We start from the raw sequence: 27,478 nt of genomic DNA, 5'->3' as shown, positions 1-27,478 counted from the left end.
GTCTGGTTCCAGGTCGGGGATGTTAGACTGCCGCAGCATGAAAGCATCGTGGCAGCTCCCAGGGAATCTGGAGCAGACCTGCTTGAACCCTTTCCTTGTGGTTGCACACCAGCTGAACATTGATGGAATGAAATCCCTTGCGGTTGATGAATGTTCCTGGTTGATCTGATAGTCCTCGGATTGTCACGTGTGTGCAATCGATGGCACCCTGTACCTGTGGGAAGCCAGTCAGAGATGCGAATCCGAGTGCTCGCTCATTCTGGCTATTGTCGTCGCACGGGAAGTTGACATAAGTGGACGCCCTGGCAAACAACCCATCCGTCACCTGCCTTATGCATTCATCCGCAGCCGACTCGGAGACCCTCGATATGTCTCCAGTGGCACCCTGGAAGGAGTCAGAGGCAAAGAAATTGAGGGCAGTGGTGACTTCCACAGTGACTGGCAATGCGTGGCCACCAGGACCAGCAGGGAGCAGCTCTTCTTCTAGGAGGCTGCAGGTGTCTGTGACCATCTGTCATGTCACTCTGAGCCTCCAGAAGTATTGCTCCTCAGATAGGTCAAGGAAGTTGAGCCTCTGTCTGTACACCCTGTTAGGTGGGTAGTGTCTCCTGCGAACTTGGCCTCTCTGTTGCTCCCCTCTCCGTTGTCCACCTGCAGCTCCCACCTCAGCATGACCTTGCTGCTGTTGATGCTGATGGTTTTCCTCCTCCGAAGTCCAGTCCAAAGCAGCCATAGCGCAACCCATCCTGATGTTCTCTGTTTGAAAACCTCCCAAGTTCTCCAATACGTCTGTCACCACAAGGGCCCTCAGCAAACTGTTCATCAGAGGGTTCTGAGAAAGCAGCTGTGAGCACTGAGCCTTTATTCATATCGGGACACCCGATCTCTAACCATCCCCATGACGTGCCGCAATCGTGCCTCCATTTTACTGGCGAGTTTCCTGGGAAACCTGTGCTGCAGGCATTAATTTCAAATTGCTGCTAAAATCTTCATTAACATATCATAATGACAGACCCGCCTCTCGAGAGCGGGTTACTTGGCCACACCCAAACCCACTTTTGAAATTTTGACCCCACCCATCTGAGGGGGTTAAAATTACCCCCATTGTCACTTTCAAGTCACATAATTTAGACGAAAATGGACCGAGACTTTTCTGGATCTCCCAACTACCCCAGTAAAGGTTTGCCAAACAGTCTCTCGGATTGTGCTCCTTTCTATATGTCTGCTCTCTTGCTGGTGCCCTAGATTTTAGTGTTATTGGCACCTTTTGCTGGGCTACGTGACTTTTTTTCTTTTGCAGTTGCTCTACATGAACATTTTTAGACATTAAAACTGCAATTTCACATCCCTCAACCAACTCAACTAAGGAATGCTAATGAAAACATTACCAGGCATCACAAACTACTTTTTCTAACAAGTTCTCGGGGTGGTTGCATATATTTCTCTCTTTGTGTATCTTCAAGTTAGAAAAGCTGAGTCATCCTCGTACACATTTCAGCAGTCAGTTAAACAGTGACAGTGACAGAAAATGTCTTTGGACACCATCGAGCTATGGGATCTTTCTGCAATAGTGGAAGTTGGCTGGGGGATGTGCAGCCTAAAAAAAGATAAAATCACTTACAAAATGGGAGGGGTGGAAGAGAGCTGCTTTAAAATCTGGGATAGAGATACATCTTTGTGGTGCACATGGCCACTGAGGGCATGGCACAGAAACACAGGTGTGCTATATTGTGCTCCAGCTCATAAACATAACATTACTGTCTTATATTTTCATTGCTTGCAAAATACTGAACATTCTGGCACGATGAACCCACCGGTGGACTTTAACACTTTTACTAATGGTGATAGTATTGGTTTCAGTCTTAAAATTTCAATACGTTAATTTCAAAGTGGATACTTCGATGTCTTCCATGAGAACCCAAGAGTGCAGTGGATAGTCTCTCCAATAATTCAGTAAGCATACCACTTCAAAATATAAAATAGTTGAAAGGGGAAGAGTCTGCTGCACATAATCCAGCGAGTTTTATTTTATTATTGGCAGTAACAGCGACAGTGTCAGCTTCCATTCAATGTTAACGTACAAGGATGGTGGCTGGGGGTTCCCTTCCCTTCCACAATACTGATCTCCAACGGCACTGCTTGTGGCAAGTCAGATGCCATGCTGTATTATCCTATTGCTAAGATGGAGCTGTGTTTTAGATGGCTTGTCCTTTTAAGGCCACAAAAATCTAGCTGCTGCAAGTGAAAGCTACTTGAGATTAAAATTTAACTGCTGCCCTGCGCGGGAGGTTTGCCGATTGGAAGGTGCTTGTAAATTTCTGGCTTCGGGTCAATTTAAGTTTCATAATAAGGGACTATTACATGGAAAACAACATTTTAAAAAGTCAGCAAAATGCAAATTCTGGTTGCTGCTAACCTGTGATATTATGTTCTGTAGTATTCTCATTATGAATTTGAAAGCAAATTGTTGCTTAGCATTATTGCAAAATATCCATGATAAAAGTACACAAGAATTTTCAATGAAAAACTATATTGCAAATATGGGTTGGTTTACTCCATGTTTTTTTTTTAAATTTGAGGGATTTTGAACTGGGCCGAGTTGCTCAGATGTGCCCCTCATCTGGTCATGGTACTACCGATAGTCAGTAAGAGAAAAGGCAATGATTGTTGAACCGAATACCTGCTAACAACTTTTACTGAGGTACTTGCATGCATACATTGTCCACCTCCACCAGAAATCTGTTCTGGAGCTCTAAGGTTGGCTTTTATTGTAATCAGGTTCCCTACAGCAAAGAAAGCCATCTGTTTCTTCTTGGAGGGAGAGCATCTCTGTATAGCGTGGAACCTGGCTTCTCTGAATCTGATGTGCTGGGAGGGTTCCCAGGTTAATCATGAACTCGAATTCTCACTAATGTACCAGCAGTCAAAATAGCAATGCCAGAATATGAAGTCCAGACACAGGTGGGCAGTTGGTATAATTCTTGCATGCTGAAGCTAACAATTAGATCAATTATCACAATTTGGAATCTGCGAGTTTCTCCATTAGGTGAAAATGTGCGTTTTTGAGGTGTATGTTTCATAACCGATCCCTCAGACACATAATTCATGATAGTCAGCCAGAGTCACAAAGGGCAAAAGAATTATTCTCAGAACACAGCGAAAAGTATGAATTTTCAAGTCAGTCATTACCTTGATCCATTTGTAGACTAGTTTGAACAGAATCATGCTGTGATTCAGGGTATGCTGTGCAAGTAGGTCAGTAAGCAATGTGAAAGTTAGTTTTACTTCTCATTGTCGGTTTTGTTTTTGAAAAGAAACTACTGTGCAAAAAATAATTTCCAAACACTTGGGAAGCAATTAAAGAACAGGTACAAAACAAACTAATTGCAGAGGTAAGAATTTCTGTCCTATTTAATAATTAACCATTCTGGAGGTTTGCCTTCAGTAGTTACAGTAAAGCAGTGCCATTTTTAAAACTGTGCTAATGAAAAAAACACTATCCATCTTCAATGTCAAAATTTAGGACGGTACTGATACAAAATAGTGGGTCACAAAGCTCAGAATTCTCAAATCCATAACAGTACCCATTATTTTCTGTGCATTACAGAACATCACAAGCCAATAGCCCCTCCTGGCTTGAAGCTATGTTCTCCCATTTGGAAGTATAATTAAGTGTCTACCTCATTTAATAATATGTCTTGCTTGAAGGTTCAGTGATAGCACAACACCTAGAAACTTTACACATATACTCTGAGTGAAGAGAGTATCCCTGGTTAATTCTTTCAAGCAGCCATCCATTGGATCACGATTACTGACTTACTCATGAATCTTTACAAGTGCTTTCCTGCTGGTCGTTCGACTGGTGGGATGTTGGAGAGTAGCTGCTGTTATAATGTGACTGCTCACTGATCTCTAGCCTGAATTGCATTGTTTCAGAATGGTAGTACCTAAGGAAGGATATACTTGCCTTAGATTCCTGGGATGAGAGGGTTGTCCTATGAGGATTGAGCCTATACTCTCTGGAGTTTAGAAGGGTGAGAGGTGAGCGGTGAGCTCACTGAAACATATAGAATTCTGAGAGGTCTTGACAGAGTAGATGCTGAAAGGATGTTTCCCCTGGCTGGAGAGTCCAGAACTAGGAAACGTAGTCACAGGATAAGGGGTCGGACATTTCGGACTGAGATGAGGAGGAATTTCTTCACTCAGAAGGTCGTGAATATTTGGAATTCTCTACCCCAGAGGGCTGTGGATGCTTAGTCATTGGGTATATTCAAGACGGAGATCGATAGATTTTTGGACTCTAGGGGAATCAAGAGATATGGGGATTGGGCAGGAAAGTGGAGTTGAGGTGGAAGATCAGCCACGATCTTATTGAATGGTGGAGCAGGCTTGAGGCCATCTCCTGCCACAATTCTTATGTTCTTACTGGAAGCCTAATGAGAAGGCTTTTTGTCGTCCTTTGGATATAGTAGCCAACTAAGATTGTGTCTATAACAGGCGTGATTCATCAAAAGAGAACTTAATCATTTTGCTCTGTATGCTGTGAACTACATCACAGATCTATGCTCAGACACCCACCTGGAGAATTACTACCTCAATAATGAGACACAACTGTATATCCAAGATCGATTAGCACTTCAGAATTGCAGTGGGGCATTATATTTTCTAGGTGCCCACAAAAACCACAAATGTTTTTCTTTGTCTACCTGACATAACAAAGCTTTTCCTGCATAATTGGTATATTCCTTGCTACGACTAATACTCCCACAGTACCATCTGCACACAATGGCATCTAGATATTTTGGGCCAGAAATTCTGATCAGGATCAAGGCACAATTGGGGTGGGTCTCTGGACAAAAGGCTGGAAAGTAGGGTGCAACCAGATTGCATCTGGAGGCGATCAATTACCTTACAGTACTTGAGTTATGGCTCCCGCTGGAGCTGAAGACCCCTTGAAACCACTTCTGCTTGAAGGGCCTCTGTATTGCGTTCCCCCTTCCTGCTGGCAAATTGGCCTTGGCATTGCTAATGCACCTGCCCCAAACATGCGATTGATCCCGTCTCCGGTATTTAAGGCGAGGTTGGAATACCGCTCTGCCACTCCACTGGAATTTCAGGCCCTTTGAATCCTTTCTTGGGGGTACATGGTTCCAACAGCCTTTCCGTAGTGATGTGCTTATACTAGGCTGAACAAAATTTGACAGCATGGACCCAATTATAAAAGTGGTCAACAGACCTTCAGTGAGGGGGGAGGGGTTTGCGGATGGGACACCCAGTAGTAAGGGTTTCCTGCAGGTCCTGCTGAATTTAACACTAGGACCTGTTCTCAAATTTTTCAAAAGGTTTCCCGCCCGATAGCCAGTTTGATTGACAGACTGGCTACCTGTCGGGCGGGAAAACAGCCCAAGAGCGGATGGAAGATAAGTCGGAGTTTGGATGGCGGCGGGGGTGGGGGGGGGGGATGTTTGGGGTTTGGACAGGGGAGGAAGTGGGGGTAATTGGGGTGAGAGCGGGGTTTTGATGGGGGAAACGATCCCGGGGGCGGGGTGGGTTGGGATGGGATGGGAAAGTTGGACATCATTGGAGGAGTTTTGGCCATCGGGGGAAGTATGGTCTCAACCATCGTTGGGGGAGGGGGGGTGAGGAAGGGAGAGAGGAGGGGGCGGTTGGCCGCTCGCAGGGGTCCGATCGCAGCAGGTAAACTTGTCGGGCCTGGAGGAAGAACTCCTGCTCCTCCTGGTCCACAAGCAGTGCAATAAAGGCGCTTCCCTCATGATCCACTCGTCTCACCTCCTTTTCACTGGGGAGATTCACAAGCCCTGGGAAACCCCCGCTGGAGGCATTACATTTTAACGTTTATGAAATTCAATATAAAAAGACCTAATTAACGTCTCATAATGACGTTAATTGCTGCAATAACTACCCACCCGACTGCATTAATTAGGGACCCGCCTCCGGCGAGTAGGTTACTCGCAAGCCTCCAAATGCACCTCCGTTAAACCCGGAAGTGGGCACGTTGGAGCCGGATTGCAGTCGCAGTCCAAAAATCAAATATTTTAACTACCCACCCGCCCCCAATAGTCCGATTTTAGAGGTATATTTTGGCGGATAAGAGGAATAGAGGAAAGTTATATGTGAGTACATTGGTTTCTTATATTGCATGCTGCATCACCTCCATGGACAGTTTTCTCCCACATTGGAGCGGAAACAGTAACAGGTAAAATATTAGTGAATTCGGAGCACTTTGTAGTCTATGCCATGTCAGAAGTTGCTGCCTTACTTTGCCTTAAATACCTCAAGTTGATTCCTCTTAGAATTGTGTGAAAATGTTCTTAAATTGAGTGAAAGGCATCAATCACTATGTTGAGTACCTGCTAGTTTTAACACTGTTTCAAAGATAATTTACAAGGTACGCCTACCCACGTTATACATTATATCACACATTGGGCTGATTATCTTAACAAGATATTCGCAAGTAAAACGCTGCAGGAAACTCTGGTGAAGCAGATGGAGTAATTCAATAATATAACTGTCTTCTTGATTATGATTCATGGTGACATTATTCCCTAAACACAGAATATATATTTTAGAGATAGCATAAAAGCAGAGGCTAGTCATTTCACAATGGGAGGGAAAGAACTCAAAATTAATAGTGTCACCAGACTACTCTCCTATACCTCTTAACACTTAGCTCAACAGTGACATTGTTGAAGCATGGGTGCAATTTGGATGCTTAAACAGAAGAAACAGAGTAGACAGTCATGGTACCAAATCTTTGCCAGTCTTGAAGGATTTTATTTACTCCTAATCCCCATAGCACCTGCTGAAAACCAACCTCAGATTTCCTGCCCCAATGCCGGGCTAATGCCACCAAAAATTAGCACACACCATAAAAGCAGCGTTGCAAGTTGCGAGAGGCACTGCCAAACAGGAAGCACTGGGTGATGGCCATTTTAAGCTGTTTTTTGTCTGCATAAAACTCCTTACTGTGCAAGTCCACTGAAGCCGAACTTTTTGGATCTGAAGACAGGGAAGAGCTGTCTCCCAGCTGACCATTTTTGGCTGCCAGTTTTGCTGAAGTGCCAATGACTGCCTTCGGACTCTCATATCACTTTTGTTTTGAGGGGAAGGATGATCAGGATCAGGAAGAAGCACAGACGGATGCCAGACTGGTAACGCACCATTACAGAATTGTGCCTCCTGCTTGACCTGAACTTGGAGCCGGCATCAGCTCAAGCCACAGCACTACCAGCAACAGTGAAAATGACAGTGATACTCAATTGTTACTCTGGTAACTGGTTGCTGGGATAAAATTCTAATTATATTCAATCTGCAAAAATCTAGCCATTCTCATAATAGACTGAAAAACCAGCACTGAGGGGGGGGGCTAAAGATTGAAAGTATCTCATCAACTCATCTAATGGGCAGCAACTTTGTACATGTCAAGCCAGAAAACTTGCAGATACTGGCCAATCCTCTCAAAACAAACAAAAAAAAAATCGGGAAACTTGTTGTTGAAACTCAAATCAGCTCTGCATACAGGCAAACATGTATAAAAACATAATTATACCAAAAGGGCAGTGGAACACAACCATTTCGTAATTGAAGTTGCAAATGTATTCAACATTCCGTCTCTTTTATTGCAGAAAAAACTGAAGTACACAAAGTCACATCTGCAGTAGTGATTGATATACAAATTTCTGAAAGGAAATATGACTGTTGAAAAGGCAAGATTTATTTCCTCCGTTGGTCTGAAGGAATGCTCTCAGAAAATTGTGATTGTTGATACTTTATTTGGTGCATTCTCCAGCATTTTGGACTCTTCTGAAACTTTGTCTTTCAAGTCAAACATAATTTATCCTTGAAGTATTACAGATATTTAAAATATAAAAATATATTTGCTGTACAGACTTTAACTGCTAACAGACACATTTTTCAAATATCTTCAGGAGGGTTAAAGCAAGTCAACAACTGACTTCTGATGAAGAATCACACCAAAACTTTAACCAGTCATTTCTCTATTAGCTGTTGTGCATTTCAAAAATGTTCAGTTTTTAAAACTTTAAAATGCATCTTGCTCTTTTGGCACTGTCAAAAGTTTTAATTTCTGGTACATTACTGGAAATAAGAACCATTGTACACTGGATCTCAGGCACACAAAAGTGCAGTACTGCAAAGTAGCAAAGGGGCTTCCATCACAAACACGTAAACTAACTTAAAAATAGCTTTCAAACTTACAGAATGCATTGGATGCTGTGACTCACACAAAAGCAGACCATCCAAACACATCGCAGAAGTACACTGGAGTGGAATCTTAAAGAATCTCAGAATAAAATCTGCAGCAAATTCCCACCAACAGCAAATGAGTTAAATGACCATTCCATCTGTTTTGGTAGTGTTGGTTGAGGGATGAATGTTGGCCAGGACAGGAGAAATTCTTGCTCTTCAGTTTAATGAAAGAGGGATCAGCCTCAGCAATGTGATCAAGTCCTGGAGTGGGGCTTGAATGCACAGCTGTTTGATCCAGAGTGCTACCACTGAGCCCTACTAACATTAGTAATGGAATGGAATTCTCAGATTAAGGCATTTAATGTTTTCACATCTCAGAACACCCACCCTGCCTCCCCAAAAGCAGCTACAACCAATCTTGAAGAAAAAACATTGTTTTGTGGTAAGATATTCTGAGAATACTGTGAAACCAACCTGTGTTAGGGTCACACTCTTGTTATTGTGACATTCCTCCCTCTCCTACCCAAAATGCAATTATTTTGTTTTAAATTCAAATTTTATTTTCAAAGCACTTGGCTGTAAAGCACTTTGGGACTTCTGGAGGTCTAAAAAACACTACATGAATGCAAGTTCTTTGTTTTAGACAGGTAAAATTTCCAAATGACAGATGGCATCCAAATGTGCTAATAAGAGACACAAATTGAAAAAAAAAATTGGGATCCAATTCATGGGGTACTATTTTGAAAAGGTCATGTACACAACTTCCTCAAAACACTGCTGTACTCCCACTGTTTTAAAGCAAATCAAAAATAGAAAAGATCTATTTGTTTTAGTTTATTTCAGAAGTACTATGGGAAAAATTTCCACTGCTTGCCAAGAATAGTAAATTCATAAACTAATGTGTAACAAATGCATTTATGATTTCACTAAAAAAAGCACTTAACAGAAACTTTCCACATCAAATTAAGAATGAGATTTGGTTTTGTGCATGATAACAACTTGCATTTATATAGCAACTTAACATAGAAAAATGCCCCAAAGCACTTCACAGAGCCGTATTTATTTCTGTTTTTAAATGGTCAAATTTGTAATGTTTTCACTCATTATGAAAAAGTATTTTCAAAATTATGGAACATCTTTCAATACTTAAACAGTTAATCAACTATAGATACAAAGCCTGCCTCAGTCTATATTATGGGCATGGCTTTTTCCACTGTTGTCTCGATTGATTTGCTGTTACATCAACTATTTTCCCAGACAACTAAAAACAGTTTTCATATTCATTTTGTTTTCCTCCATCTGTAACAATATATGCCTGTGTTTTCCTTAATCAACAATGAACACACTTCTGCTGCACCAGCATTAATGTGACTGCTACCTCAATAATATGCAAACAGAGAATGTTATTGATTCAATTATTTAGGATGAGTATTGGCACCTAGGAGAAATGGTAGGATAACATACTTAAGAACAGTTTTAATGACAATAAGATAGAATTACATGGAGAAGATTACATGATAGTGATGTGATGACATCATTCTCACATGGCACTAAAAAAATATTCTTAAATTTTCCAAGCTCATTTCAAACAAAAGCTCGGTAAACTAAAGACATGTGCATGCATGCAATCTGCAAAATAATTTATTGTACTATTGGGAACTGCCATTCATGTTCCCCACCCCACCCCAGTTATTCTTCAAAGACAAAAAACGGAATAATGCAAACATAAATGTAAATCCCATACAGAAGTCTTCTTAGATCACTAGAGAAGACAAACACATCTTGCCTATACTACTAGCAAATGCAGATGCATACTCACTTCCGAAATGCCAAGAACTGTATGCAGATGCTGCTCTGGTCTGATCAACCTGCCAAATTGGTACAACAGACCTCCTTCCCTCACAACAAAATCACCAAAGACAAAATTCCACAACCAGGAATAACAAACTAGCTTTTTCAATAAATAGGTAAAATAGTTTTTTTTTAAATTGCTTTAAAAAAACGATTGCTGCTGTGGCTGAAGACGTAGACAGGATCAGCCCTGTAATGGCAGCATCTATATCTCAAGGGAATCGTTTTTTCATCCAAACTTGTTTTTGAAAAAAGCCAATATAGCTCAATTTGGAGGGTGGGTTTCACATGTAAATTTTTCTGATACGAGAACAACACTGCTACCTATATCAGCATATTTGTCGGTTATGGACTGCAATTGCAAATTTCGAACACCCAAAGCTGCTGGTACAACACAAATTCAACTCATTAACAGGGGAGCTGAGCCCATTATTCAGGCACAGCTGTAGTTTCCACATAATTAAGGGGTCTGCAGATCAAATCGTTTGTAGGTCCAGCTCACAGCTGATGCCGAGAGGAGAAAGTAAACACCAGTACTGAACGATGTTATCTTTTCCATAAAGCAACAGAACCAAGAGAAGGTTCCAGAAAATCTGACTGCCTCTTCTTAGCTCCCATGCCATGACAAAAAATATTACATACTAATCAGCTGATGCCAGGTCATACATGTTCACCCCCATTATAACATCCTAGTACCATAGAAGCATTGCACAGAATGGTACATTATAATTACAGATTGCAGTTAACCATCAGCCGTTCTCCTTTTATCAGACCACCAACCATTCCCATTAGGTCAATTTACTATAATGATATCTAAACAGAAATACATTCCACAGAGAGGATACAAACACAAATGGTGATTGAAACAATTTAATTAATTCTTTGCACGAGTAAAGTATCTATGTATTTCGTGGACCCCTCCAGTGCAAACTGTATTTCTCTCCGTGAGTACATCCTAGGATCTGCAATACTGGATGCCTTTTCTGGTCCCACAATATCAGAATTGAACCTTGCCTATTACTGGATCAGAATTACCATTTATTGTTATAGTATTTGACAGAACTGGGCTACAAGAGGAGGAATTTGTGTTTACTTTTTCCAACTTTAATATAATTGCTAGAGCACCTATATTGCAACAGGTATAAATCTCTAGAAACAAATAACAATTATTTATATTTTTTAATTTTAGATTTCTGCTGTCACATTATAGTCACTGCTATCAGGACAATTGATGAAAATCATCGCAGAGGAGGAAAATGTTTTACCCTGTTGAGGCACTGTGCGAAACACCTTGCCTGATTATTTGTAGTATGTCTGCAGGAAGGAAAGTTTTTTTAAAAAAGATATCAGGAACAGTGACAGGAAAAAAAGTTAAATGAGATGCAATTATACCAAAAATGTTGGAACAAATTATATAAAGATTCAATAAAGCCACCAATAAAAGATCTGCTACCTCTATATAATTTGCAATACTGAAATCCCAAGATTGTGAATCTGGTATTTTGGGAATGTTAAATTGGCCAGAATCCCAAGATCCCAGTTTGCAAACCTTAATATGTGTCATAGTGGTGTCCTCTGCATCCTCATTCTGAAAGCAATGCCACTGGTATAAGGAGGCCAGTCTGAATCTTTTCATGGGAATGGTGAAGTGAACTATGATGGTCTTCCTGCGTTCCAATGGGGTATCAGAAGAAAGTGCCAGGGCTGCTGGTCTGAGTTTTTTTTTATTCATTCATGGGATGTGGGAGTCGCTAGCATGGCCAGCATTTATTGCCCATCCCTAATTGTCCTTGAGAAGTTGGTGAGCCACCTTCTTGAACCGCTGCAGTCAGTGTGGTTTTTGTAGCGGGATTGTACAACTGAGTGGCTTGCTAGGCCATTTCAGAGGGCAGTTAATCAACCACATCGCCGTGGGTCTGGAGTCATGTATAGGTCAGACCGGGTAAGGACGGCAGGTTTCCTTCCCTAAAGGACATTAGTGAACCAGATGGGTTTTTACAACAATAGTCACCATTATTGATACTAGCTTTTTATTCCAGATTTCACTTAATTGACTGAATTTTCCATGTAAGCCATTACCATCTTCTCATGGCCTCCCTCTCTGATTTGTGTGAGAACAGAACAATGTGTGCCTATTAGGTGAGCAAAACTCTCCCTTGTCGTTGATTTAATTCTCTCTCCAAAACTATCTACCTGCTAATCAGGTTCAGCTTGGCTCAGTGGTGCCACTCGTGCCTTCAGTCAGAAAGTTTTGGGCTCAAGCCCCATTGCAGAACTTGAGCACAATCTAGGTTGACTCTATAGTGCAGTACTGAAGGCTGCATTGTTAGAGGTGCCATCTTTCAGATAAGATGTTAAACTGTGGCCCTATATCCCTATTCAGTGAATCTAAAAGATCGCATGGCACTATTTGAAGAGGAGCAGCGGAGTTCTCCCTCAATCAACACCACCAAAGCAAGATTAACTGGTCATTTATCTCTTTGCTGTTTGTAGGACCTTGCTATGCACAAATTGGGTATTTCATATGCCTACAAAACAAGTGACAACACTTCAAAAATAATTAATTGGCTGTGGAAAGCTTTCTATTTCATCAGCTTGAGGACTGAAAGGCACTATACAAATGCAAGTTCCTTCTTTCTTCAATAGTACACTCCTATACCAGACGACCACAAATCGAGCAATGCTCCCTATGTAGTTTAATCACTGAATCAACAAAGCTTCCACTGAAACTAACCATTGGTCCAGTGAATTATGAACGTCAGGTACTCAGCTTCTGAGTTCCAATTCATCTCAGACAAGAAAGTATTCATCTCCAAGATGAATGCTTGCATTCAGTCCAGTCTCTCATCTGCCATAATGTATGTGGTAACCATAACAATATGCACATATTTCTGATTGCTCCACTTCCTCCAGTTTGATTGCAGCTCTGTTGATCTCCAGAACTACACCCACTATGATTAATTCATTACCATCTCCAGTGCTTGGGCTAACAAATGACAGGTAACATTTGAGCAAGTTACAGGTAATGAGCATCCTGAACGCAGGAAAGTTCAGCCTTCAAACCTTGACCTTCATTGGAACCGGCTCTGCTTTGCCAGTTTTTCATGCTTCTATTTCTACCTGCTTCACTCCAACCTCTCAACTATTCACATGCTCTCTGTATCGCGTATAGGTCTTTAATTTCTCTCATTATCCCTTGTATTGTCTCATGCCTTCTCATTGTCTTATATCTCTTCTGCCATTTAACCATCACCTGTTTCCCACTTAGGCACTTTACAGGTCATTCTATTTCTTTTATCGTGTGCGTGCGTATACACGTTTTTTTTCCCCTCCTTCCTTTCCTTTGTTCTGTTCCTTTTTAAAGTGCTGTCCATCTGTAATATCCTTCAGTTTTGACAAAGGGTCCACTTCCAAAACGCCAATTCCTCTGTTCTCTCCGCAGATGCTGCATGACTTGCCGTGTGGTGCCAGTAATGGGGCAAGGGGTGGACAATTAACCCTTACCACTGCCTACTTACATTGGATAGCGAGTTTACTTGTGTGTGATCCACCTCTGACATCTTGTCCATCAGAACAATGGCAAATGGCAATCAGGAACATCATACTGCCAAATTAATACTTAAATGAAGAGCCCACCTATTTGAGGCAAATGCCTCTGCTGGTGCTAATCCCAACCCCCAGAAATTACATTGGGTGCAAAGTGGGCTGAGTTCAGGCAGGGTGGCAAATCCATCTATTTTCTATTGCTAATCACCCAAATTTATACTGCAGCAGCAGGTGATCAGCAGTCAGCAGGTAAATCCAGACTTATGTCCTTTTTTTAAATATATGAAATGCTCATCAGAAATTAATTTAGCTATCCATCAGTTTGGCTGCTGATAGATATATTCACATTTGTAGTTGAGATTGTACTCAATACAACATTTTGTCTCGAACTAGCTCTAGCCTATGATGCGTACTGCTTGGTCCCGGTTCTGTGAATGGCAGGAAGTAAGAGAGAAGACTAAATGTCTTTATTAATTGTGTATGCTGTTCTCTGAAAGAGCTCAATGAGGCCTGCAAAAATACCAAACCAATCCCTTTGCAAGCAGAATTTTAGTTAAGCAAAACTTCATCGTAAAAGCGAATTCTCAGCATAAGCAATTCTTTTGAAAATTTGGGCATTTAAAAGATTTATGGTTATTGTGAATATCTTTTTGTATTTTTCCAGCCACCTGTTGGATTTAAATGATGGCACTGCCCTAATATTAAACAGTGACTACAGCAGGGCATTTGGTACATAGTAATTACTAAACCCATAAAGTGAGAGCTGAATTAATATTAGCATCTTTAATGACCTACCAATTTAAACATCTGTGCTTATTTAGCCCCTCCATCTTCGCCCGCTTCAACAGTGCTGGGGTTCACTAAAATGGCAGACATGTTGGGACAAATGACTAGTTCCTGTTCCTAAAATTTCCCATGTTTTCTATATAACTTTTCCACTGCCGTTCCCCTCGCCCCCAACCATGTCAATAAGATTCACTGTTTGAATTTAAATATTCAATATTTATTTTCAATCCTTGATATGGAAAAGATTACCAATGGTGAGACTTCCTCCTTACCAGGTGGGGCACTGCAGCTTTAAATGATCAATGTTAATAATTATGATTTAGGGACAGTCCACTGGAACACAAGATGCAGCTCAGAAAGCAATCATAGAAGCTGGAAGAAAAATGTTACTTGGATGAGGTATCAAATTCTGATCTTACCTTCGATACACATACATGCAATATACAAATAAACACATACATACATATATAAACCAACTCTTTGTACTTTCACCAACCCACGCTCTTATACACAGATTCTTTTAAATGCATATGAATAACATTTGATGTGCAAAGTATGATTTAATATGCCATATTTCTTTGATGCTTATTTCAAAAATATGAATATTAAAGAGTACATAATAAGACAAAAAAGGAATAGTTTCCATTTATAATCAAATTTACATAATTAGCCAGACACATGTTCTAACATATTGCAAATATATCCACAGCAGAAAATGAATAACTGAAAAATGATGTGAGTAACTGTCCAGATTCTCTTTGGTACAGCAGTAAGATCCAACAGTCATGGATATTCAGCTGTGCAGTGTGGAAAGCTAGCTGTTCAATTCACTAAAGTCATTTCCTAGGCATTTAAACAGCATCAGTCACAAATAGTATATTTACACTACATTTCATCTGAAGACAGTCATTACAGACTAGCAATAGCATTATAGATATTACACTGCAACATATTGCAGTAACATCAATGTTTAATGTCTATTTTAAATTCATTCCCTAGGACACACACTAATGAGGCACAGACCTGGCTCCCAAGCCTTGTCAATGCTGTTGTTGAGCCAGACAGCAGGAAACATGAGAAAACATCCCAGAGTTGACAAGCCCTCTTGCTCCAATTTTCTCTCCCTTTACAGGGTAGCACCTGACCGGGTTCAGCACCTCCCCACATACCGATGTCTCTTGTTGGAGTTTATGGCATCAGTTGCTGCAGGTTGACTGGTAATCTCAAATTAATTGTTTGCTACAACAATCAACAAGTATTATTACTTCTGTTGCAAAAGTTTTCGTGACTGTTTTCTGCCCTTTAATAATATATACGTTTTTTAATAAAATCACATCCTCCTGCAACTTTGCATCTTTATCTATCGTCCATCATTTAGGTCAATGAGTTGATTTTCAAATGTTTTGTTTATTGCAACATCTCCCAAAGTTTGAATTTTCTGCAAATCAGGTATTTTCCAAGAATTTGTCTGAATAGAAAAGCAAATTTAAATGGTAAAATAAATCTTGCAAATTATACTAATTTAAAAAAAATATTCCAGATACTCACATATGACTGACAAATCTTCTCTGTGGCACTATATGGATGATTCTATAAAGAAAACAAAAAACTGCCATGCTCATGTACAAAGTTTTCAAACACAAGGACAAAGCATTTGATAAGGCAGCAGGCATATCTAGCGAGCTAATAAGGTAAGGGAACAACATTATGGACATGGTGATAAATTAGAGTTGTTATCCAGGCTAGAGTGAAAGGGGGCCAGAAATGATGGGTGTGCAAAGGTTACAAGACGGGCTGCTCTTGACATAAACAAATTAGCAATCCAAGACAGGATTTCATAAGCTTTGAATAGGGAGGCAATAACTTGTACTTGTCGGATAAGGCCCCATCAAAACAAAGGAGCCAGGAATCCTGCACGCACTACCAGGAACAGCAGTAGCAAACAGATACATATTCGTGCATGTGTAGTGAAAATGTATAGTACAGTAAATGTCTTTATTCTCTGACGACCCATGTAGACATTTATGTATTAATTACAATTCTCCTAGGACGCTCATTTGGTTTGTCACTAAGTGCAGCTGTCAATATTGTCATGAGAAAGTTGATGTAACCAGTTGTTTTTCTGACTAATACCGTAGTTATGTGGCAGATATATTTAGACAAAGACCAGGGCATATTAGAGACATCATCTGTTGGCATCTGAAAAGTATCAGTGGTACTTGAGGACAGCAGTTAACTTGACTACAGTCGGCACATAGCTGCTGGCTGTGGATTCTCTGGATGTCTTCAGAGCTACACTGGTCCAGGAATGTCAGCTACTGTTTTTCTGGGCTTTATTTTGTTTTTCACAGCTCCTTCATTTTAAGCACCGAATACAATTTGTAACCAGCTCATCCTGTGTCAAAAATGAAAATTTCTTAGCCCTAGGATATTCATGCCCCTTCTCTGCTTGCTGCCCGAGGAATAAAAATCGTGGGTCTCTTATGTTATTTATATCGTCCCAGTGGATGATTTGAGAGTTGGCATAGTTGAGTTTTGCAAGGCAGTGAATTGTAGAAAAGCAATGAATTGTAGCAGGGACAGGGAGAACCCAATTTGAAGTAAAACTCCCAGACCATTTGGGAAACAAAAACAAGCCTTGCAATATTTGGAAAATTCTGTATATCCACAGCTCGAATGTGTTGCAGTCCCAGCTCCTCCATTAGCAGCAGCTGTACAAAATTGAAAATAGCAAATGCCCTTGTGGCACAAGTCTTTTGAAAACTGCAGAATGTGACGAGCAAGATGTCCAAAGGAATCAAGTTTGAGTGGTTTGTAATCCTTTTTGCTGATTTTCGCATACTTGGTGGTTGTTTTATAAGAACCTTTGCGTATGAAATTACAACAAAGCAGTGAGGAAAGATAAGACACACAAGTCTGTTCTGGGCCCCAAACTTTTCATTGTATTTATAAATGATAGAGAAAGGCCCACTTTGTATTACAACAAACATTACGGATAACATTAAACTATGTGGCAAGGCGACAAACATAAAGCAGATGATTTTTTTTTAAGAAACAAACAAACTTACATTTATACAGCACCTGATCATATCTTTAGGAGATCCCAAACTGCTTTAATCCAATTAATTACTTTTTGAATGCAGTCACTGTTATGCAAGCAAATGCGGTAGCAAATTTGCACACAGAAAAGGTCCCATGAACAGAAATGAATGAATGACTACTTAATCTGTTTTCGATGATGCAGTTGAGGGGAAATGTTGGCCAATTGACTAATGTAGATAAATATGAATTTCCAGTCAATGCGAAACTGTTATCAATAAGGTTAATTAAGTACTATGATGGGTCACAAGGGCTTTCGAGTACGAATCAAAACAAGCTCGTTTAGCTTTGCATATTTCATTGGTAAAGTCAAATTTGACTTCACTGACTTCAAAAGGACATCTATACATCGAACAGGGCTCACACAAGAGCGACAAAGATAATTCTGGTTTTAACCTTTGAAAAAAGTTTCTCAGAGCTGAACTTGTTAGTAAAGGGGGAAGGATAATATAAATGTAAGCAGCTATTTAACATGGAATACTGACATTGAACTAGAGGACAGCTTGAAGCCAGTTTCAAGTTTTTTTATTTGGTCCAATAATAAACACAAACCTTGTGCATTCTTGTCTCCTGATCAACTTAGCTTTGCAAATCAAACCCTTTTGCTCAAACAATGGGCACAAAATGTAGAATTTAAAACTGAATACACCATCTATTTTTAATTTATTTCACTATTTCTTTCTTCGAGTAGTATCCGTGTAGTGTACACCTTCCCAGAGAATGAGCTGCAGAAATACTTCAAAAGGCCTCTGACAAGCCACTCTTGCCACAGTGAGAGGTGTGCGAGAGTGGCTCACAGAAACATTTCCTCCTATGAGACAGCCTGGTCTCCACTTGACTCTTCAGTGCTACGGCAAAAAAGAATTTTCTTTGTTTTTATTAACCTATTCAGTAGTATTTAGAATAAATGACACGTTAACCTTATTTTGAAGAGGTCAGTGTACACATATCCCATGCATAAAATCTTTTTGCCATGGTAATGCAGAAAAGAAATAACAAGATGTTTTTCGCTCTTGCTAATCTAGATCATGTATAAATCATAGTGTACACAAGGTACCTGCGCTTCCATCTACTTTCTTTTGCTCACACACGTGGTATATTTCACATGTAAAGTTTCACTCATTTGATGTACACACCCTAGTATCCTCAAACCTTCAGGCTTAATGGGCTCGAATTTAGCAGGCCTGCGGGTTCCCAGTGGGTGGTCCTCCGGGAGCGTCGAAAACGCGGACGGCGAAATTAGTGGGTTGCCCACGCGATCGTAGCAGGCAACCCACTAATAGGAATCAATTACCTGCTCCTCCGGGGTCCACGGCGCTGGCCTGCGCGTCGGTCGGGCTGCGCATGCGCAGTACGATCTGTCAGCTGGAGGCTCTCTAGTTAAAGGGGCAGTCCTCCACTGACAGATGCTGCAACCAATGGAACAAATTGCAGCATGGAGCAGCCCAGGGGGAAGGCTGCTCCCAGTTTAATGATGCCTCACCCCAGGTATCATCAGATGGGGTGAGGAGGAGGGGGAGGACACAGATCTTCCCCCCCGGCGGGCGGGAGGAAGCGGCCTGCCTCTGCCACCAAGAAGGCCTGGCTCGAGGTGGCAGAGGGGGTCACCTGCGCCACCAACATATCGCCCACCTGCATACAGTGCAGGAGGCGCTGCAATGACCGCAGTAGGTCAGCCGCAGTGAGAACATGAAGTCTTTCCCCTACACTCCGTCTGCCACAACACTGCCCCCACCCCACATCTCCTTCGGCACCGCCAACACTATTCTGTCACATCACCCTTCATAACCACTCAAACCCCATCCTCATCTTACCTCCACCTACTCACCTCGCCAGTACTCATCCTGCCACTAACACGCAACCCAATCCTCATACAATCTCATTGCTCCATCCCATACTCACCCTCCCGTGCATCTCCCTCACGGCCAGCCTCACTCAACCTGCCACCACCTGTGCTGCAGCCACAGGGCATGCATCACATATGCGCAGTAGGCAGCGTAAGGCAAACGTGTCGTCAGCATGAAGGGGGTGCACAAGGGTGTCTGAGGGTTTGTCATGGGTGTTACCTATATTGAATTTCAGAGCAACAAACAGCACACATTATATTGACACCACCACTGCCATGTCTCCGCGAATCCTGTCCGTTGTGTCCAATAATGGCCGCTCCTGGGTATCACTATGAGGACCCACCACTGATGCCACCCATCGTGTTACTGCAGAGTAGGTGCAGGTGTATTTGCAGGGCTCGTCCGCGCAGACGACTGAGAGACGTCGGCGGTGTAGCCGGCTGCACCCTGGAAGGATGCGGAGGAGAAGGTGTGGAGGGCAGTGGTGACTTTGACAGCGACAGGTAAGCAGTTGGTGCTGGGGCCAGCCAGGAGCAGCTCGGCATGAAAGAGGCTGCAGATCTCCACGACTACATGTCGAGCGAATCTGCGCCTCCCTGTGCACTGCTGCTCGGAGAGGTCCGGGGAGCTGCGCCTCGGTCTGTGGACCCTGTGGCGAGGGTAGTGCCCTCTGCGATGCGTCTCTCTCTGCGGTAGCCCTCCCTCCTGCTGTGCAGGTGGGCGTGCAACAACACCGTGTTGGGGGGATCCACGTCTCTGCGGCGGACGGCGTGGACTGCGAGGCTGCTGGGGCTGGTCATGCTCTTCGTCCTCCGAGGGTGTCCACACACCACCCATCTGGCAGGTGTTGGTCTGAGGGGTTGTGCAGGGTAGGTGGGTGGTTCCTCGGACTGGGGCTGCGGTTTCGTGTCGGTCTGTCCTCTGGCTTGGCGGGGGGTGGTGGAGGGCAGGGGTTGCCCTATGTGACGCGGTGGCCTCCTGCGTGGGTGAGGGCTCTCCCCCGTGGAGCGCACCTTGGCACCTGCCACAGGCGACTGGCTGCAACACGCCTGGTTGAGGAGGGACTGTTTCCCCCAGTGTGGGAAACTCACTGCCTTGAACCGAAAATCCCACACTTCCTCTTTTGACAGCTGCTTCAGCTCATTAACTGACCACAACGAGCAAGGTAAGTACTCTCAAGTGGAACCCCGCTGGCTTTAATTGCCTGCGGGATTCCCACCAGCGGGGCTTGCGCGCGCAGCCCCGCACGTCAGCGCGGTACCCGGAAGTGGCCGGGATTTCGTCACGATCCGGTCACGTGACCGGATATCGGGATTTTCGGGGCCACCCCGCTGGGAACCCGCCGGAAACACGATCCCAAAATCGAGCCCAATATGTTAATCATAGAGAGGAATATGCAAGACAAAGTAAACCAACCAAGCTGGGAATCGTTCTGGTATTGTACAAGTCACATCCTCTCAGGTTAAGAAAAATATTTGATATTCTACAATTGCTACAGTCTTCCTCACACTTGGAAAGAATTTTGACCTCCCTATATAAATAGGAAATTGCCATCACCCAGGTGGGAAACATATCACTTAAGCTCTAATAAGAATGTGTGATTCTCCCTATTCTTTTGTTTAATGGACCTTATTCTAAACTAATTCATTTCAATTGTGACCAGAGGAGGCATTATTGAGAGCAATGTAATAAACAATATAAAGCAATTCCAAATAGCACAGTTCGGAAAGAGAATCATGGAGCCCTCTGGGTATAAAATGACTATGTAGAGAAATCTGTCTGATCGAGAAAGACCATACCTGCAGCAGTTAATCTGATAATTTCACTTTTTCGTTTAATCCACACAAACAAATAGGAGTACAGTGGAATTTGATTATAAAGATCGACTGTGGCAGGTCCCCAAATGATCACTGTAACTGAATGATCACAACATCCGAAAGTGGGCTGTCTGAGCAATGCATCAGGGATTTAAATGGCTGCAGGTACACCATCCAGAATACTTTCCCATGAAAAAGATCAACTTCGTTTGATGTCCACTGAAGGAATGCTAAAAGAATGCCAAGAAGTTAAATTCAAATGCAACTACACCTGTTGTCAGCACTGCTCAACTGTTTAAAGAACCTCGGAGCAGGCAATCCCATAACATTTGAGCTAAAAGGTTTCTTTTAGTACAAACTAATCAGTAAAATCAATGAAAGAAGTACGCTAAATACTAATGGGGTTTGCCTAACTGGATTTGTTCCACATAACCAACTGATTACCATAGGCGATGAGGTTAAGTGAATTCCACTGTATAACGACATACTGCAGAAAGTAGCAATGAGATTTTAAAGACCTATATGTTTATGACGACTCTGGTGTACTTGGTTTTGTATCCAACATAAACAATTTGCATTAATGTAGCACCTTCCACGTAGTAAAACGTGCCAACGCGTTTCACATGAAAAGTTAAACAAAATTTGACACCCAGCCACATAAGGAGCTAAAGCTTGGTCAAAGAGGTAGCTTTTAAGAAGTGTCTTAAAAGGAGAAGTGAGAGGTGCAGTGTTGAAGCACTCATTATTGAGCCATCAGATCAAGAGAAAAGTGCCTGCAAAGGCATGCAAAATGTTCCAACTAGCTGCCTTGTAGACGTCCTTGAAAAGATCCCTCCACATCTTGGCCCATGAAGCGGCCATTGTAGTAGTAGAGTCAGCTCCGGCTTTCTCTGATGGTTCTGATCCCTCCAGGGAATAACACAATGAGATAAGCTGTAAAACCCAATTCACTAAACTCTGTACAGTGATGGGTTCGCACAAAGCTTTTTCCCCCATGGGCAGCAAACAAACAGCTGCTTATATTGGCATAAACATTTTGTTCCGTTTACACAGAAACTTATATGACTCAGTGCACGTCAGCCAAGTGACACCTCCTTTCAATGGAAAAGGTGTGGCAATAGTTAGAATTTTAGATCCATAGTACTTGAAGACAGGTCTCAGCCTGGCTCAGTTGGTCGCACACTCACCTCTGAATCAGAAGGGTTTGAATGCCATAACACAAATAGAGTATCAAATAGTCGGAGGTGCCATCATACAGATGAGACATTAAACCGAAGTCCCATCTGCCTGTTCAGGTATTTCAGGTGGGTGTTAAAAATATAACTGCACTATTCAAAATAAGAGCACAAAGTTCCTCCAAGGTCCTGGCCAACATTCCTTCCTCAACCAATACCCACCAAAAACACATGAACTAGTCACCCACCTTGTTGCATTTATATGACAGCATGCTGTGCACAAAATAGCTGCCACATTTGCCTACATAAGAAGTCACTGAACTTCCAAGTAATTCATTGTATATGAAGCACTCATATTTCTGAGAGACAAGATAAGATGCTTTATAATGGAGGTCCCATTCTCTTGAAATTACAACTTGGATATAATTTTTCCCAAAATCATTGAAATTGATCTCAGGAGAGCCATGGTGGGCTCCAAGTCATGCAGCTCACTAACCCTTCTGTGTTAAAATGAGCACCACAATTAAAACAAATTAAAATCTTAAGACCCCCACACAAACCTAAGATCTACAGTGATTTAAAAGAAAAATGTTACATACCTTTTGTTAAATTTTCTTGAAGTTTATTCTTGCCTAGTCAACACAATTGTAGCCCAGACAGCAGGTGACTCTGAATTAGCATGGTACAGTGGTTATGCTGCTGGACTAATAATCCAGTGGTCTGGTCTAATAATCTTGAAAAATAATTTTAAAAATATACAGTCCCTTTAAAGTAGAACATCTCATGGGCTTCACTGGGGGATTACGAGAAGGGAGTTAGAGGAGGTGATCAAAGGCAGGTTGAAGAGATAGATTTGTAGAAAACTTAAATGTACAGAGATGCAGCAAGGCAGAGGAAGGGAATCCCAGAGTGCGAAGGGATGGGAGGACACAAAGTAGGTTAGAATGGAAGAACAGATTGTGTGAGTAGGGATAAGATTGCAGATGTGGGTACAGCAGAATCATGGAAGTATTTGTAAATAAGGATGAAGATTTTGAAATTAAATATTTGGGAGACAAGGACAACGATGTGGGTAATAGATGAGCGGGAACCAGCATAAGATAGCAGAATTTTGAGCAGAATTGAGTTAATGCAAGGTGAAGCTCAGGAGAGTGCGAAGTACAAAGTTGGAGAAGTGGAGCTTGGAGATGACCAAGGCATGCACAAGAGTCTCAGCAGAAGTTGGTGGGGGGGAATGTTATGGGGAGGTGAAAACTGGCAGTCTTTGAGATAGGGTTGGAAGCTGAGCTCAGAATCAAACCAGACATTGAGGTTGTACATCATCAGGTTCAGTCTGAGCCAGCAGCTTGGAGGGTGGGGGGCGCTTGGAGTTGGGGGCTAAGTTACAGAGTTTCTGGCAGGAGATGAATAGGATGGTTTCAGTCATTCCAATGTTAACTTGAAGAAAGTTCTGGCTATTTGATGTTGGACAAGTAGTTAGACAGCACAGTAGCAATATTGGAGATAAGGAAAGCAGCAGAGAGCTAGAGATGGATGTCATAAGCATACATATGGTAAGTGACTACCCCCCACCCTCACGGGTTATGTCACCACGTGGGAGCAGGGAGCATACTGATGAGGAATAGAAGGGGGGGGCGGGGGGAGGGCAAGGAATGAATCTTGATACATGCTTGTGGGGGAACATGCAGAAAATATACTGACTACAGTGAGACAGGTAGGAAGAGGATGGTATGGTCAACCATGTCAAAAATCACTGGAGCTACTGAGGAGGACAAGGTAATATTATGCAACTGTATCAGCAACCAGAAGAAGGAGCTGCTCATGGTGTTAGTGGTCTTATTCAAGGTACAATCCTAGCTGAGACACAGGCGGTCAGCAAGTTAGAAACTGGCTGCTGAAGCATAAGGAATAAAGACAAAGACCCTAAAATTCCATATGGGTTAGTTGCAGCAGATTTGCGTCAATCCATCTGGAGTTTACCTCCTCTGATGCTTTACAGAGTTGAATCCATCAGAATGTCTTAGGTCAGCTCATTAAAGGATCTTCAGCATAAATCTAGTGTAAAACAGGAGTAATGTGCTGGGGTGCTTGGAAATGAAAGTGCAGCCATTGAAAATTGCAGCAACAGGTTCGGGGAGAAACAAGGAAGTAAGAAAATTTGAGTTATTGAGTTCACTCAGTCAGCGTGGGAGCCAGCCGATTTCCCACCCTCCCAGTACCAGCGAGCTACAGTGGGGGCCTGCTTGGTCCCGCAGTTTGCCAGTGACATGGTAACGAGGTCTGGGCTTCAAAATAGCACAATCGGCTGGGGGGAGGGGAGCGGAGCGGAGCAGCCGCCCTGGCGCCCATTTTGGGGGATACGGGAAAATCACCCCCGGAAAATCCTGTGCAACTTGTCACACACAATCTATGCATTCAGGGACTGAAAGACCTTTCGGTTAAGGAAGTTAAAAGGATTATCTGTAGAGGCAACAAAACAACATGGATGTTATCTGTTGCACCCTGAACCCAAAGAAAGCCAGCAAACTCCATAAAACTAGATGGCAGTAACTTGCTGTTGCCCTGCTGTGATACTAAACTCATTGATTCCCCAGCTGTCCTGTAAGTGCATCAGTCACAAACATGCCGTCCCCAGTGGCTGCCTAAAATGACCCGGTGCCATAATGGTTAAGTGCAGTCATCACCTTCGAAGCCACAGACAGAGCAATGTGGGCAGATGACCATGACTGCAGATACTCATGAAGCAGCCAGCACGACTCCCCATTGCCTCTTTGGTGAAGCACACTCTTCCAATACATATTTCCTCACTAAGGTCTTCAGAGGACCACATCCAGGATAAGTGTCCTATCACTATAAGTGATAGCAGACATTGAATACACCCACCTAAATGTGGAAGAATGCATTCAATGTCCACCGTCACTGAAATATCATAAAAGCGACATCGAAATATGTCCCTCCCTCCCTAAAACCACCACAAGCAGACACAAACATATTGCAACTTTTATTCTGATAGACTATGGTAGCTTTAAGCTTACAGTACATTTTTTTTTAAAAAAAACATGGTTCCACACAAACACATTTAGGAATAAAAATTAGTTATGGCCCGTTTTTGAGCACATAACCAGCGGTGCAGTGTCAGTACGCGTCCGAATCAAGAGGCCCGAGGCCAGCACGAAATTGTGCCTTGGGCCTCTTTAACATCATATGGGCAATCTACCAGTACCTGTTGCGCCTGCACAGGCAGCTGGCCCATTTTAAATAGATGAATGTTGGGTCACAGGCTTCGCCGTCAGTGGCCCTTAACTAAGTCCCGAGAGCGGTAACGAGGGAGGGGCCAATCACGAATACTAGAGAGAGTCATGGAAGCACTCCTGCCCCACAGCAAAATTTTTTTGAAAACTTTTATTTATTAAGCAAAGAATGATCTTTTGTTGGCGGTTGCTGCTTAGAATCCTGAGCGGAGCAGGTCCAGCGCCTGCTCGGTTCTTCGCAATCCAATTTCCGCAAGGGGCCCTCAAACAGACGTTTGGGCCCCGCATTTACATATGTAAAGGGCCTAATGCTTGTTTTAGGTGGCCGCCAAGAACGCCTGAAAAAATGTCCCGATCCGATAGCGGCTTGGACGTCTTTCAGGCATCCTTGGGGCGCAGGACATCGGTCCCCAAATTCGGCCCTCGCTGCGTCCGTTTTACGCCCATAAAATGGGTGGAACGAGGTCCAATTTTTACCCCTTACAATTTAGCAGCAGCAGCAGTAGACCTCTGTACATGAAAATAAGCACAGAGCTCTCTCCTGCCAGAGAACGTTTGGTTCAGAGCCAGGTAGTATACACAAACTCCTGCTTGGCTGACACCAATTCTGTATAAACACATACTTAGTCGGACTATTTTGCTTCCACCCGATATGGTATGGTAATAAGTCAACTGAACACTGGGGAAGCTTATTCAGGGATGACAGTGATGTTCTAATTGCCAAAGAAGATTGGGAATGAAACCTCCAACTTCTCAGAACTACTCTTAATAGGTGGTCGTCGTAATGAAGCCTTAAATAATCATAGAAAATGCTGGAAGCACTCAGCAGGTCAGGCAGCATCTGTGGAGAGAGAATCAGAGTTAACGTTTCAGGTCTCTCCACAGATGCTGCCTGACCTACAGAGTGTTTCCAGCATTTTCTATTTTTATTTCAGATTTTCAGCATCTGCAGTATTTTGCTTTTGCCTTAAATAATCATTTTTTTGTCTTTCCAAAAATAAGGCAGGCTGTAGATTTTATAGACAGTGAATTATTTTGAAGTGCCATCGCTGTTGTTTTCTTGGCAAATGAGACAGCCAATTTGCACACAGCGTGGTCCTACAAACATCAGTGAGTTGACTGACTAAATCATCTGTTTTAGTGGCGGTGGTTGAGGGATAAATGATGGCCACGAAGGTAGGAGAGCTCCCTGCTCTTCATAAAAGTGCCATAAAATAATTTACATCCGCTTCAATAGACAGATAGGGCCTCGATTTAACATCTCATCTGAAAGATAGCACCTGACAATGCAGCAATCACTCAATAGTGGTATCAGCGTAATATTATCTTGAATGGTACAATGCATTAGAACCTAAACTGCATATATGTCGTAAACACTTCTTGCTTTCCTTAAGCACAAAAATATTATCGAAGTGTTAATATTTCAGTAGCCCTGTCTGAAACTGTATGGTGTTGAAATGAGAACTCCAGTACAGCAGCTGAGAAATAGTCTTACTCCACTGTTTGTTTTCCTTTTGTCACCAATTTGGTCACTGATATTATATACAGCTGTGTAGTGGCTGCCTAGTAACCTGTGCCATTTACTATAAGAAGCTTCCATCAGTAGTTAAGCGTCCAACTGGGTGGTAGGAAGATGTTTGTTTTTATCCTGTGGATGCAGATCAGTGCTTCAGATGACACGGCAAGTCAGATGTCAAAAGAACTTTCTCTAGACAACTGTGCTACAATTTCTCTTGGAAAGTGACATGTAAGGAAGCTGGTAATGGATTGATTTATACTTTTGACCTTCGGGACTGCACTGCAGAAAGAAGAGAGAATTGCAACACAATAGAACACTTGAACCATTTAACAGACTCTCCGTAACCAGCATAAGATAA

The 27,478-nt window shown here is 42.4% G+C and overlaps 1 protein-coding gene across 5 annotated transcripts in view; it reads right to left on the bottom strand.

Annotated features, from left to right (window-relative positions):
* The window catches only part of plcb4a (phospholipase C, beta 4a), a 399,841-nt gene that overhangs the window by 296,514 nt on the left and 75,849 nt on the right, over nucleotides 1-27,478 (bottom strand). For 4 of the 5 annotated variants that reach the window (XM_067989437.1, XM_067989441.1, XM_067989442.1 and 1 more), the window contains exon 3: nucleotides 15,961-16,002. The exons of the other annotated variant lie outside the window; for it this stretch is intronic. The gene's annotated coding sequence lies outside the window, so the exon portion shown is untranslated. The remainder of the gene's footprint in view (nucleotides 1-15,960; nucleotides 16,003-27,478) is intronic. 5 annotated transcript variants of the gene reach the window in all.

The sequence above is a fragment of the Heptranchias perlo genome, chromosome 8, assembly GCF_035084215.1.
Source record: "Heptranchias perlo isolate sHepPer1 chromosome 8, sHepPer1.hap1, whole genome shotgun sequence".
NCBI lineage: Eukaryota > Metazoa > Chordata > Chondrichthyes > Hexanchiformes > Hexanchidae > Heptranchias > Heptranchias perlo.
This window is presented reverse-complemented; position numbering and strand designations above follow the sequence as displayed.